Source organism: Mus caroli, chromosome 2 (assembly GCF_900094665.2).
Source record: "Mus caroli chromosome 2, CAROLI_EIJ_v1.1, whole genome shotgun sequence".
Lineage (NCBI taxonomy): Eukaryota > Metazoa > Chordata > Mammalia > Rodentia > Muridae > Mus > Mus caroli.
Window position 1 is genome coordinate 66877384 of NC_034571.1, and position 15438 is coordinate 66892821.

A 15438-nucleotide genomic window follows, 5' to 3' on the forward strand; every position below is an offset into this window, starting at 1 on the left:
TCCAGGCCACATTACCAAGTGTTTTCTATTGATGCCCGACTCTCACCCCTCAACAGGACATCCAGTTGCTTTTTGAGCATGGTCGTCAATGTCGTATTTGGTGACTGTTGCACAATTTTAGAGTATTTCAGTTCCCTGAAAGTACCTCACAGTGGAACTTCTGGGATTGGCCCTGGCCCCTGCCTTTGGGACTGCGTAGGCTTCTTTCAGACGTCAGCCTCCTGAGGGCAGGAGCTGTGTCTTCTTCATCGTTGTCTCTAGACTGCATGGAGTGACTTTCCCACCGTAGGACAGTCAGTCGGTGTAGCAAGGAGTAAATGAAATGATGCACGCAGATCTCAGCTCAACCTTGGCTTGTGAAATGTATAGGAAGGCTGGACTGGTTCTTAATCTACAGCCAAGGCTCCAGCTTGCCTCTCGGTCTACCTGTCCCTTTCCACGCGTGGTGGATCTTTTTTTTTTTTTTTCTCTTGATGAGTTGCTTTGTCTTTGAATGAAAGGCTGTTCTGTAGCCAGGGGGAATGCTTTTTCATGGCCATGGATCTTTATTTGTTTAGGTTTGGGTTGTATTTGTACATGTTCTTTCTTGGCCCCACGAACATCTTTTAATGATTTTTAAAATATATAATTTTAATATTAACTTTATTATGTATTAATTATATACTAATTTTATGTATTAATTTTATTATATATTAAATATATATTTTTTATATATTAATTTTATATGTTAATGGTTTTAAAAATATATAATTTCTTTGGTCATTCAGGAAAAAAGTACTTGATAAAATTAGATAGGTCACCCTGAAGAGTGGGAATCTGTGGTGGTGAGCATTTTGCAGTCTGTCAGAGAGCGAGGAGACAAGTTGTTGTGTCTGCCAGAGGACTTTGTTCAGCAGCTAATACACAAAGTCTGTTTAAATCACTGCTTTAAATTTTTGTTCATAATTATTTATCTTGTGTGTGTGTGTGTGTGTGTGTGTGTGTGTGTGCAGGCAAGAGGCCAGAGGACAACTTGGGGGTTCGAATCTTTCCTTCTACACTTAGGTCCTGGAAATTGGACTCAGGTGGTCAGGCTTGGCAGCAGATGCCCACTGAGTCATCTCAATGACTGTAACTCAGTACATTTTTAAAGCAGGCAGGGCAGTCTGTCCTTTGGTGGGAACGGAATTGCTTCTGTTATTGGAATGCAGAGTTTACTTTAAGAAATACAGACTCCTTTTAATCACTGGATATGCATTTTTAAATATGATTCAGCGTTTTATTAACATCTGCTGCCGGAAAAAAAAAATCCTTTTGCTTTTTAAAGCGCAGTCTCTATGTATTTCAGACTGACCTTGAACTCACCATCCTCCTGTCTCAGCCTCCTGAGTGCTGCTACTACAGGCTTGTACCACCAGGCCATCAAAAGTAGTAATGAGAGAATGTGGTGGTAGGTGCTAAAATCATTCAGAAATGAAAGTGAGCCTGTTGGTGCACACTGGAGGCCAGTGGCTGGTTCCAGTTGATGGTAGAAGACTTAGCCCTATAGAGGTGAGGATCACGCCTGAATCGGTGATGCTGAACCTGACCTGGGATCACATGCCAGGAGTCAGAGTAGCAGCTGCCAAGAGGCCTGCCCTGGGGACCAGCTTCTGTCTGAGAAGAGGAGGAGCTGTGCTCAGGCTCAGGGTGTGTAGCTGATGACAGAGTGTGGGTATGCAGCGGAAGGAGAATGGAAAGGCAGGCCATCAGGGCCAGCTAGAAAAACGTGTGGCCACAGAAGAATTAATTAATGGGCAGAGGGCCAGGGTTGCTCGGCCATTTAGTGGTGATTGTGCAAGCAGGGAGAAACAGGAACTGCGAGGTGGCCCTGGAGTGATCAGGCGGATGGTGTGGGGGTCAGCTTAGGACAGGGTAGTGCCAGGGTTCTCTGGACGTGGGAACCCTGTCACAAGTGTATGGACTGAAAAATCTCTCCAAAGACAAGAATTCCCTTACTCCAAATGCAGCGATTTGTGTGATCTGAGTTTTCAGCAACAGTCAGCAATAACTAAGAACAAGGTAATTATTGAGAAGCTGGGAAATGTGAACCCCAAAAGACCTTGCCTATATGTTCATAATGAGAAATTGCTCCATAGGCAAAGAGAGGCAACACATATTTATGAAAACTGCAGATTGAATTCCACTTACACATTTTGAAATAGAACATACATTTTAAAATAGTATCTCCCACCTTTTGTCGAAAACATCGTCACCAAAGTCCTAGGGCGCTGTGTAGCCTGGTGTTTGAGAGCTCAGGGCCTGACTTCATTCAGTCAGTGGAGATTCAGGTCCCAGCTCCCCAGCTTGTTTGGCACGTAGACAGGTTAAGCAAGCCTTAGTTTTCTCTGCTATAAAATGCAGATAATAATGGGGTTGGCTTCCTAAGGATGCTGTGAGGACCAGTTAAGGCAACCCATGTGAGTACATGCTCCTGGTTCCTGGCTCCTGGCTCCTGGCACCTGGCACCTAGTCAACACTCATGTATGGGACAACTGTTACTGCTGTTATTTCAGCAGCCTGACGTCTGAACACACCCATCGTTCCTCCGTGACTTGTTAGCACACATCACCGTGGGTCTTTCCCTTCCAGGGCTTTTAAATAACAAGCTATTTGCATCATCCTGTAGTATAGTCTTCCTAAACTGAGAAACTCCATAGTCCCAGTGATGACTCTTTTGATCGTATCGTATCCTTTCTTTCTTTCTTTCTTTCTTTCTTTCTTTCTTTCTTTCTTTCTTTCTTTCTTTGTTTTTACCAGCAAACAATATTTTGTCATTGACTTGCTGCATTTTATATTACAAACCATGGTGTTTTAAAGCACCCTCACTATACATGTCTCTTGTCCCCTGAAAATTGAGTCTCCTTGTACTTGAGAGTCAGTCATGTAGGATGTTCTGTGGAATAGAACGTGTGAGCTGGGCAGAAGTGTCCAAGAACAGTGTGACTCTTAGAGCTGCGGCGGATAACAGCTCAACCCGTGCTAAATCTCAGATGGACCCTGGAAGGGTGAGAGACTGACAGACAAGTCAAAAGGCAATGCTGCATCACCACCACCCTCCCCTGTAGGAACTTCTTGTTGGGGGCGGGGGGGGGGATGGGGAACTAATGTACGTGAGTGGTAAGAGTCGTTGATTGTCGCAAATTGGAAACAGTATGGAAATTCTTTTTGTGTGGATGTGTTCCTAGTTTACACGTATGTGGAGGGCGAGGGGAGGTACGTGGGCCAGGGGCAGATGCCCAGTGTCTTTCTCAGTCACTTTCTACTTTAATTTTTTGAGGTAGGGTTTCCTCAGTGAAGCTGGAGTTCACTGACTGGCTAAGCTGTCTGATCAGTGGGTCCCTGGATCGCCCTATCTTTGTGTACCCACTGGGAGTACAGGCACAACCTCACTCTTGGCTTTTTATGTGGGTGTGGTGGGCCCAAACTCAGGACCTTATGCTTGCAGTGCAAGCTGTCTACCGCAAAGCCATCTCCCCAGCCCTGTGTTCTTTTACAATCATAAGAAAGAAAGAAAGGAAAGGAAGGAAGGAGGGAGGGAAGGAAAGAAGGAGGGAAGGAAGGAGGGAGAGAGGGAGGGAAGGAGAGAAGGAAGGAAGGAAGGAAGGAAGGAAGGAAGGAAGGAAGGAAGGAGGAAAATAAGCCAAATACATGCCATCTAGCAGAATAGAAACTACCAAAGGAAATCATGTAACTGTGCTTGCTGTTCTGTATAGATGGGCATTCAACCTCCTGTTTAGTTTTAACCCATACAGAATGCCTTGCACATAGACGTCTGTGCCTCGGGTGTTTCCTCCTTCAGTTCTCCTAGAATGTCAGTGATGCCCAGAGTTCTGACCTCCTTCCGCCCAGGCCCTCCAGTATCTTTGCCATCATGAAGGCCTGCCTATGTGTCGCCAAGAGTCAGGGGGATCTGAGGAAGTTCCTGTGGGTCTTAGTCGTTTGCTGAGGAAACACTGGAGATCGTAGCTGCGCCTTAGCATTTGCCTGGGCACCGGGTGCTTCTCTTCTCCTGCCCTTTAGGAGTGCAGCTAGGACAGCCTGTGATTTTGCTAACTAGCAAGCAGGGCTCTGGGGTCCGCCTTTGTGATTGCTTCAGATCAGAATCTATATCTGCTCTGCAGGGGAAACAGAGAGAGTATAGCCTGCGCTTCGGCATGACTTTGGTCAGTCTTTTTCCCTTTTCTATGACCCCCACCCTTGCACACCCCCTGTTTGTGTTAGCAGACCTATAAAAAGCTTGGATTGTTTTTCCATAGCCACTTGTCAGGGTGAGCAGGATGAAGTTTTCCTTTTGAAGAATTCAATAGAGAGAGAAGCGCGCACACCTGTCTAGTTAAGCATGGTCCACAGACGCAGGCTGTCCATAAACTCCTGTGCTCAGAATTTAGGAAAGAGACAGAAGCCCGGTGCCTGACTCTTCTGGGTAAGAGCGCAGAGGCCAGGGGAGGATTGTATCTAAGGACACAGCCTTCCCTCCCTCAGGTCTTCTTTCTCGTGCAGAGCCACCTGTGCAGCTCCTTCAGTTCTCTAGCTGGGGTGTGACAGTTATAGGGTCTTCCTATAATGTATTTTCTGGGAATAGGAATAGGGCTTTAGAACTTTTTTTTTTTTAATTAAACGTTACCTTCCAGTTTTGGACCCCACTTGACTTTGCAGGTTTCTCTTATCCTGGTATCTTTGGAAGTCCACTGAGGTAGGCTGACAGGGCTGGTTTTTCCAGGGGAATGGGTGAGGGTCCTCCTCCATTTTAGCCAAGAATTTAATTCATTAGAAAGTAGGATATGAATAAAATTAGGATACTTTCAATTTTTAAAGAGGAATTTATTTTATTTTAATTGACAATTAAAAACAATACTATCCCTTTTTGAAATATGCACCTATAGAGCTGGATCCAGCTATTTACCAGAGGTGTTACCTTACATACTTATTTGTGGCGAGAACATTTAAAAACTACTTTCAGAGCAGGCTGACTATGGTCACTGTGAGGTGCATAGCTTGAACTTGCACTCAAGTAGAATTTTGATCAGTATCTGCTCATCCTCACCAAAGGTAATTTCACATAACTTCTAAATGAAAATGAATGATGTCATCTTTGGCTGAGTCCGTTCGTTAACCATCAAATAATTAATCCCTTGCGTGTTTGTTTTCTACATCCCCTTGTCCCTGTCTGTGCATGCTTATGCCGTATCACACAAGTGGAGGTCAGACAACGTATGGGAGTCAGTTCTCGCCTTTTACCATGTGGGTCCCAGGGATCAAACTCAGACCAGCGGGCTCGGCACACTGGGTCATCTCTGCGGCTATCCTTGAGAGTTATCAAAATACTTTGGCTGCAACCTTGTTGCTTCATTTTGCAATCACCTTTGACTTCAGTACCTAAATAGTTTTGTTCATCACAGAGTGGACTTATTGTTCACTGTCACGATCTCTGCCCCACTGCAGAGCTTCACCACCAACACTCCACTTACGCTCAGCCACTTGATGGAAAGAGCTGTCACCACTCTGCCTTCAAATGAGCAGCTTCTGCACCCCGCCTTTATTTATCCGCCTACTCACTCTCCTACAGCTAAGCCTCCTCCTCATCATGGCCTCCAGCCTTCTTCTGGGCTTCCTCACCTTCACGCCTGCATGTTTCCCATCATGCACTTGTTTCGGTGCTTACAATACTACTTGTCTCTTTCACCTTCTGTGCCCCAAAGGCAAACATGGTATCTTGTGTGCCTCCTAGCTCCGTGTTCTCTTCTTTCCCCAAAAGCAAAGTAAGACTTTACATGTTCACAGGTTCGGTTTTAGTTAACTGTCAGCTTTGTCAAATTAGACTCACCATCCGACAAATGTTGCAACATTGAGAAATTCAAGAATTGGAATTTCAATCTTAATGAGGGCGATAGGCTCCAGAGTCTCCACGCAGCAGAGTAAAAGGGTAAAGCCAGCCAAGCATTGCACAAGAGGTGGACAGGAATTGTGGGAAAGGGCAGAGGGCACTGCGACTGCGCACAGCTTTGGGCTGGCCTGTTGTTTACGTAGGGTGAGCTGCTGCTGCAGGCACATCTGCACTGTGCACCTTCTGTGTGCTACTCTCAACGTGCATCCCGGATCTTCAAAAATTAGATAAGTCTGCATTAAACCCCAGGTTGCTGGTCTGCTTGAAACAAAAGCAGGTCGGGTCTCTTTTCTTGAGTGGTTCTACTGAGAGTGCCGTTGACGGCAGCAAGAACTGTCTGGAGATAGCGGGTCTAAGTAGTGTCTAGAAGAGTGTCCCTCATCTCTAATTACTGGTCATTTAATAGGGTATATTTTCATTAGAACTTAACAGTGTAGACAGTGTGGTCACGAAACAGTTCCTTTAAAATGTATCTATAATACATCTGAAAGATTGAGAAGCGTGTCAGTCAAATTTCTAAAGAAAGAAGATGGTGAGATGGCTCACTGGGTAAAGGTGCTTGCCACCAAGCCTGACCACCTCAGTTCGATCCCCAGAGCCCCACGCTAAAGGGAGAGGACCAGTTCCTGAAAGTGTTCTTTAACTCCACGGTGTGCCCTGCCCATGCACATCCACACAGTACACATCCATGCATCCACCCCCACATGAATAAATTCTTGTAATTTTAAAAATTAAACCCAAGTCCAGTGTGGTGGCGCACACCTTTAGTCCCAGCACTCAGGAGGCAGAGACAGGCAGATCTCTTTGATTTGAGGCCAGCCTGGTCTGCAGAGCGAGTTCCAGGACAACTAGGGCTACATAGAGAAATCTTGTCTCAAATAAACTCTTAAAAAATTTTTTTAAAAGCCAAATACAAATTCCCATGTTCCTTTTCCAGCACAGTTAAACAAACCAAAACAAACAAGATATGTCAGGAGTTTTTTTTTTTCTTACAAATTTTTAAACTTCCTCATTTATGTTTTTCTTAATAAAGTATAACAAACTTTACTCTTAATTGCATGAGGAAAATTGGCTAATAATTCCCAAGGCTCCACAAAACAGAGTGGGGTGTTCTAACAGAGAGCTCTGCCAGACAGTGTGTCTGACTGAGACAGATACAAACCACGCTTGTGATTCATCTCCTGCACTTCATAGCAGACTTTCCCCCACTGTTGTATGAAGACATCTAAGTTATACAAAAGCCCTTCCCTATCTTAGGGTGTGATGTGCCTGTCATTCTACACACTGTGGGGGGAGAGCAGGGGTGGTGGATGCTTGCAGAGGTGGTAAATGGAATGGCATGACCAGAATCCTGCATCTAAACCTTCTTTCTGCGGAAGACCTAGCCCAGGAGGGTTCTGGTCATTATTTATGTAATGGTCATCAGGAAATTCTGAGCCCAAATGCATGTTGTCTACAGCCTGCTGTTGCTTCTGGCATCTCACAGAGAACTCGGATATAGTTCGGTCTTAAGATTAATTATGTTTCATCATAGTTTGATGACAGTGTCTCATGCAGTGGTCAGTTCACAGTGTAAGCCCAGGATGACTTTCAACTCCTCACCTCTGCTGCTATTTGTTTGTTTCTCCCCCGACCCCACGCCACCCCTGCTGCCTCCAGCAACCCTGGCTGTCCTGGAGACCAGGTTAACCTTGTACTAAGAGATCTGCCTGCCTCTGCCTCCCAAGTGCCACCTCCCCCCAACCTGGCTCTCTGCTGCTGTTTTTTTTTTTTTTTAAATAAACATCACACATGGGCTTCTAGAATGAGATCTGAATTTTGTAACATTAATGAATTTAGTCGTGGGAGCAAGAACTAGGCATAGGCATTCATTCTCGGGCCAAGTTCATGTTTTGTGAGGCTTCCCTGAATTTTGTCTTTTTGTTCCAAAAAGACATGTTCCAAAAAGATGGTATGGTCAAGCATCTCTTGTAAACAAAAACTGTTTTCTATCAATCTGATTGGTTAAGAAAGAGCTGATCAGCCTATGAGTGGGCAGGAAACAGAGTACATTCTATTTGTCACAGAGGATCAACTTAGACAAAAAAAAAAAAATCAACAGGGTAAAAAAACAATGCAGTTATTTTATGTGTTGGCTACAGAAGTCTTGAGCCCTGGGGAGCCACAGTCACAGGCACAGAGGGGCAAGTTCTGAGTGCAATGACTTTACAGTGTTAGGTAAAGCCTGGGCTGCAGAACGTAACTGACAAGGGTTCCCTGATGGTGACAGAGCTCTTAATGCCAGGCTCAGCCTAGCCATCAATAGTGATTATGATAGCTCACCATCATTTTTTTAAAAAAAAGATTTATTTATTTGTTTTATGCATATGAGTACACCACCATTGCTGTCTTCAGACACACCAGAAGAGGGCATTGGATCCCATTTCAGATGGTTGTGAGCCACCATGTGGTTGCTGGGAATTGAACTCAGGTTCTCTGGAAGAGCATCTGGTGCTCTTAACCGCTGAGCCATCTCTCCAGCCCGTTCACCATCATTTTTGTATTTACATCATCACAGCACATTCAACTTGATTTTTCTCACCTTTCAGTCAAGGAATTATATCCTCTCCTGTTCTTTACTTAAAATATTAAACTAATAGTCCTAAAAGTAGCTGTAATTACATTTTGGGCATCTACTGTCTCACTTGTATAGTCTGTCCAACGACTAATACGGTGATACAGTAGACCCTTCAGTACAGAAGTAGTATCAGAGTCCCATTAGGAAACAGCAAATAGTTAACTGCCAAAAGACTGCTATAGTAGCACTGGGGGCGGGGGTAGTTATGCCTTCCCCCACCCCAGCTCTATTTATCTGCAAAACATTTCTATGCCCACTTTAGCCCGTATAGCTCCAAGTAAAAGACACACAGACCTGGTAGTTTAATTAACAAGCTGCTGGCACTCTGGTGGGAAGGTTCTGAGCTATTCTAACCATGGAGGCTGTTAATACCCAGATAAATGCCCCCGTTACTCCCATCCGAGTCTTGCTTTGGCGCTCCTTGCTCCATGTGTGTCCTCATGGCTGCTCTCTCATGACAAGTTCTCCTGGTCTCTCCACATGGTCTCTCCACACCCATCTTCTCTTGTTTCCGATGTCCCGCCTCTACAGTCCTTTCCTGTCCAGTCATAGGCTAATCAACTCTTTATTAACCAACCAGAGATGGTGGAAAACAGCTTTTTACATAACATTGTGACAAGAGATGCTTGACCACGCCATCCTCCGTAACCAGATGTCTGGGCACAAAAAACAGCATCTGGATCTACAGTACCCAAGACCAACCCCCAGTAGACTGTGGAGATTATGGGACTAGCAAAAAGAGAGGGCAGTTCAGAGGAGGAGGAGGAGGAAGAGGAGGTGGTGGTGGTGGTGGTATGTGTCATATCATGTTCCCCCTTCTGCCCCTGAAATCTGGGTTTTATCTGGTGGGATGAGGTACAGCTCACTGGGTGGCAGGAGGCTTTGCTGTGTATCACACTGAAGTTCTCAGCTGCCTGGCACATGGGGTGTTACCTTCTACACCTGTTGTTGGCTACTGGAGGGAAAACTACCACACCAGAAGTATTTTATCCTTTGCTTGTGCCTTGCGGTGTCTTCAGCACCATTTATTGACATAGGCTAACATGGTGCCATTTGCCAGAAAAAAAATTACCCATAAAGCTATTATAAAACAGGGCAAGAGATGTTGAATGCAGTGTGGTGTCTTCCACTACTCAGCCTCTGCCCACACCCAGCACACACATTGGAACTTCCATATAACAAGGAGACAAGTCTGTGCTCTCACCTATGGAGACTGGCTGTCCTTTGCACAAGGGAAGTTCCCATCAGTCCCCAAAATGAGATGCACAGTCCTAAGAGTCACTTCATCCACTGCAGGCTTCATTAACTTCTGCTCAGATTCCACTACAGTACACTGACTATTATTACCTAAAGCCTGAGTTATAAAGCCAACAGCTTATGTGTGGCATCATAAGGGGAAGGCCTTACCATACACATATGCCCATACACATCCAAAGAACAACAAAGTAAAATGCTGGAAGCCACTACAGTCCTCTTTCGATAGTCATTCCGTATTTCTGTTTTCCCTCAGCCTAACCCTCAGCAGGCTTGGAGGACTTCACCCAGTGAGGGGACTTGAACTGTTATTCTTGAAGGTTCTCAGTCCCTATGACTCCTGTTTGTCTTAGACCCTTGTATGTTTTACTAACATTTATTATTGGGTATGGATTTCCTAGAACCCTCCTGCAAAATTCCCTGTATTTCAGACATAGGATTCTTTTCTGGTTTGTGTCTTGCTTGTCCTCCAAAGGCTACAAGCTAAGGCTTGGCCACTACCTCGTGCTGCTGCCTGGAGCAGGTGAGAACTTTCAGAGTAGACCTAGCAGGCGGAAGTTAGGTCTCAGGTGGTATGTCTCTGAGGGGGATCTTGGAACCCTACCCCTTCCTTTCTTTCCCTTCTCGTTTCCTGGCACCCATGAGGTGAATGGTTTTGTGCCATCATGTGCTCTTGCTATGATGTTACCAAAACACCAGAGCCAACCACCCATGCATCAAAGTTGTAAGACCAAAGGGCCAAAGCAAACCCTTCTTTTCGGGGGATTCTCTCAGGAATTCTGTCCCAGAGACAAAGCAGATCACGTAACTTCCTTGCAGTAGCCCATTCTCCCTCAGTAATTCAGTCTCCAGTCAGGAGAGAAACTTTTTTTTTTTAAAACTGTTTGTAAGTTTAGTAGTAGACAAGAACTTTAAAATAGCCAAGTGGCATTCTCATATTTTAATTCAGTAGGATCATTATGTCCCCTAGCAGGGTCATTTTTACATTCTATACTTGGAACCTAAAGCCTCTGAATGTCATTGTCCCCATGTAAAGTCCCCGAATGTCAGAGGTCATTGTTACTGAGATAGTTATTAGACGTGGAAGTGATAGGGACCCTCACCTTCAGTCCAGATCCATGTGCGTAGAGGAGACAGTGGTTGAGGCTGAGGGTATATAATTCATCCCGTAAATGTCGCAGCTGTTGTTCCTCAGCTGGTCCTGTAACTGAGTCTCCAGTGGGCTGCTCCACTTTTCTGCTAGTCAGTTGCTGCTTGAGAGGAGGGCTGTGTGGTGAGTGTGGCTTAGTTAATCCCACCACTGCTATGAGACGATTGCTTCACTTCCTGGACTGTGAGTGGTTTCCTTCAGCAGCAGCTGACAGTGAAATACTAACATGGTGAATAAGGCCTTCTGTGAGATAGTGGATGAAGAAGCTGTCAGCAGCATTGCAGCTGGGGATGGCAAATTCTTATCCAGGAGACGTGTTTATGGAGGAAGATGAATTCCTCCCCCAACTCCAGTGCCCTCAGTCTGTCCTCTTTGGAATGGTGACAGTTGGGCTCAGAGTCTCTTATTAGCAGATCTGATATATACTTACCAGAACCAGCAGACAGTTCCCCTTGTTAAGGGGAAGTTGTGTTTATTAGCCCTACATATGGTCCCCAGCCTTACAATCATAGCCACCTTGTTCTCGGGCTCAAGGAGCATGCCCTGGGATAGCTAGAAAAGAGTTCAAGTGGCTTCCACAGAGGAAACAGTATTGTATGCCTAAACACTCCTCTGCAGTGGAAGCCCGTTACAGAGTTTCCTGTGGGGCACGGTCTGCCCAGGTTGAAAGGTCTGTCTACACACATCTTTGTCCCTGGTCTCCAATGTTTACATATCAGAATTCCTAATCATCCAGCCGAAGGGTAACTAGTCAGCTATTAGGATAGATTCATAGTTTGGTCATTGCACATTCCAAACCAAGTGAGCCACCAAATAAATTGTCGAAAGTTCTGCCCTCCAGGAGCATTTTCCTGAAATGCTATTCTTTGGAGTCATTCCTAGTGGGGCTAGAACACTTAAGCACTCTCATCCATTTGGTACTAACATATCACACAGAACCACTTATAATTTGAGCTCATGTTTTATTTTACCTCAATCTGTTGTAGGGATGTAGGGAATGTAGAGGCAATTCAAGGCTAGGGGTTAGTAATCCTTGAAATTCTGAGTAGTTCCCCATCTTGTACTCTCTGTCTAATAAATGGCAGCATTTGGTGACACGTGGAGGATTTGTGGCATACCCCTGGGTGACATCATGGACTTCTCCTCAAGGAAGTCTGGCATTCCTTTCCATCAAAGGGTTCGTGGTCTTACAGTTGGCCTATGCCTAGAAATTGAGTATTACACTGATTCCCCACAGAGGTGACTTAATGACCATCAGACATCTCAGGGGTCTTTTGTTTTCTATTATGAAGCTAATACCACCTTCTAAAGGTTCCACACTGACAATTCCTGGGGAATTGAGATAAATTAACTCCCAATGGAGATTGCTATGGGCTATAAAGCATTTGGTTAGTATAACCTTGCCGTCTTTGATGGTAAACATACCAACCATGTCTTTGGTAACCTTCACTGTTCCTGATATAATCAGTCATGCCTAAGGAAATAATGAAGCCGCTAGAGTGTTTCTTGGCATTTCCTCTGGTCATATCTGGTCTACAAAAGAGAGTAACAGGAAAATTTGAGAGATGCAGTGCCCTGTGACAAATGTGCTCTTCAGGGTCTTCATGTAGGGAGTGCCTTTGATCCTTCTCAGGAGTATAATTTTGAGATGGTAGTTGAGGTGGTAACAGGCTGGTTTCCTGTTGCTGTCATGACATACCCTGACACAATCAGCCTGGGGAAACCTTCTAGCTCACAAATCCAGGTTATGGTCCATCATAACTGAAAAGTCACAGTGTCAGGAGTTTGATGGAGTTGATCATATCATGTCCATAATCAGGTACAGAGCAATGAATGTATGCATGCTTGCGCTCTGCTCCCTTTTTCATTCTTCCACAGTTCACAGTCTTGATTAGGGAATGGTGACACCCACAGTGGGTAGATATTCTCACCTTGATTAATGTAATCAACACAATCCTTTACAGACATGCCCATAGGCCAACCTGATGTGGACAATCCCTCATGGAGACTCTCTTCCCTTGGATTCTAGATTATGTCAAGTTAATAAAACTAACCATAATAGATAGATACATATGTAGTTTATACATGATTAACCACTTCAACAGGCATATATCCCTAAGCCTGTGTATTTCCTCCTCAATATTATGCCAGGGGAAGTCTGGCATCTCCATCTCATGACATGTTGGCTACACTGAGTTCAAGTTTCAGTCAACTAGCCATATAAACTGTTTGAGACACTTTTAGTTCCTAGAGCAACACATTTTACTTTAACTCTGGAATCTGATATGGGTTCTTAGCCATGAAAGCAGCTTCATCTGCTGTTCATTCCCACTGGTCTCTTTTTAACACCACAGCTACTTCCTAAGCATACTTCCGGGGTTTGTGGGTTTGGAGGGGTTTGTGGTGGTGTTGTTTGTTTGTTTTGGGGTTGGGTTTTTTTGGTGTTTGTTTTGGTGTATGAGTTACTTCCTTCTGGGTGATACTGTGTGCCCCCTGGAACATGTTGAATCACAGGCCATAGTGAGCAGCCCAATGTGAGTACTAGAAACCAAATACAAACCCTCTGTAGGAGTGATAAGTGCTCTAACCACTGGGCAACCTCCCCAGCCCCACCGTTGTTTTCCTTAGGTAAATGCTTCTTTGCACTCAAAAGGATTCATTCCAACCATGTTTCCTGTCATAATAATCAAGGGCAGAAGCTTTTTTGACTCTGGTACTTGATTGCAGTTCGTCACAGCTGATAACTTGATGGATTTGATTCTACTCTGAAGCATTTCATGTCCCATCGGCAGGGAGCTGGTTCTTCATTCTAGCCAAAGCTGATAGCCAAACTAATCCCGAGTTCTCTTTTTCAGGGTCTCTGGGATCATGTAAATACCAGTCAGCATTGCTCAGGTTGAGTCAGAATCGTTAGTATATAAAGAATTACCAACTAGTAAAGGTAACTAACTACCAAATGGGACAAAAGAGACTGAGAAGTCCAGGGGTAACATATAAAGAGCAGCTGTAAACTCTAGCATCAATGAAGACTATGCAAAGATGAGCAGATGTCAGAGAGGGCCTGAACCCAGGCTGTGACAGAGACTCTTAAAGAGACTGTAGCAGTGAATGGATGGTAAAGGAGTTTGTTAGGGTTGCATGAGCAGGGATGGCTCACAAGCTACCGGCTAGGGTGCTGCTGACGTTTGCTGTAAGGCCCCAGTTGAGTTAAACACAAAGTCACCTAACTGGAGTACAGTGGTCTCAAGCTATAGACAGAACAGTACCCATCAGGCTGTGACATGTAGCCGGTATCCAAGAATCCAGCAGCTAAGGAGTCAGAAAGATGTGCTAAACTAGCTCCCCTTCACACGGTTGGCAGGAGTGCTAAAAGAGAAGGAAGAGGCAGCAGGGAGCAGAGATTAAATCTCTCTCATAACCTCCCATGAAGTGGTAACAAAGCCTGCGATCACACCAGCGACAGGAACAAATGTTCACAGGGTCCAGCTCAGGTACCACATAGGAGGACAAGGTGGAGATTTGTAACTGAAGGGCAAATAATTCATTACTGGCACATTTTGTAAAGTAGAAGAAGAAATTAATATATTGAAAAATTGCTGTGTAGTCATCTTATACATTCTATGGAAGATAGATGTGTTTAATCCACTCTGAAAAAAAATAATATCCCTTGTGGAATGCCACTTCCTCGGGGCAAGACATTCTCGTCTGGTATTTCTGTCTCTATTAGTGTGGCTACAAACCCCTAGACTGAGCTGTCTCGGAGCTCCTACTGTGGCGAATCCCCCTTGTCACCACAGCAAGGCAAGGAGCTCAGCCCCTCCAGCAGCCTCCCACGCTTGTGTCTTCTGCTTAGCTCTCTTTATCTTGCACTTAAATGTCATGCCTGCTCTTTGCAAATAGAACCTTATGCTAAGGAATACACTGTCAAGCACTAAAAAACAAAAAACAAAAACCAAAAACCAAACCAAACCAAACCAAAAAAAACCGTCAGTATGTCGAGGAATGGAAGGGGAGATGCATTTCATTCCAGAAGGGTTGCTCAGAAAGTCCTGTCTTTGTCTCCTTTTCATTTATTAAATTGAAGGGCGTATACTTCCCAATACTATTTTTTCAGTGCTCTGTCCATTAAAAGAGCAGGAAATTATACCACTAGAATGATCAAGGGTGAACGCGTTGAAGCATTATAATTACATTTCTTTATACTTCACGCAAAGAAAGGGGCATTGTTTCAAAATATATATACTTAAAAAGCACTTAGTGTGATGATTTTGCCAATGGCACTTAGTAGGATTTATATAAATTAGAGTGGGTGCAGGAAATTGAGAGTTTCGTGCGAGATAGCTGGGTCAGAGAAAGGAATGTTAAGTATAAGGGGTAACATGCATGGTCATCCGGCTGTGACACGGGGCAGGTGCTGTCTACGCTCACAAAGAGTGGTACTTTGTGAGAATGCTCAGTCCTGTTTTATGGTCAGTTTCAAGCAAAGAGGCAGAGGAACTGTTTGGGTTGTAG

The 15438-nt window shown here is 44.6% G+C and overlaps 1 protein-coding gene across 3 annotated transcripts in view; it reads left to right on the top strand.

The window, feature by feature from the left end:
* Map3k20 (mitogen-activated protein kinase kinase kinase 20) overlaps positions 1–15438 on the top strand; it is a 162615-nt gene that overhangs the window by 21567 nt on the left and 125610 nt on the right. The window lies entirely within an intron of this gene.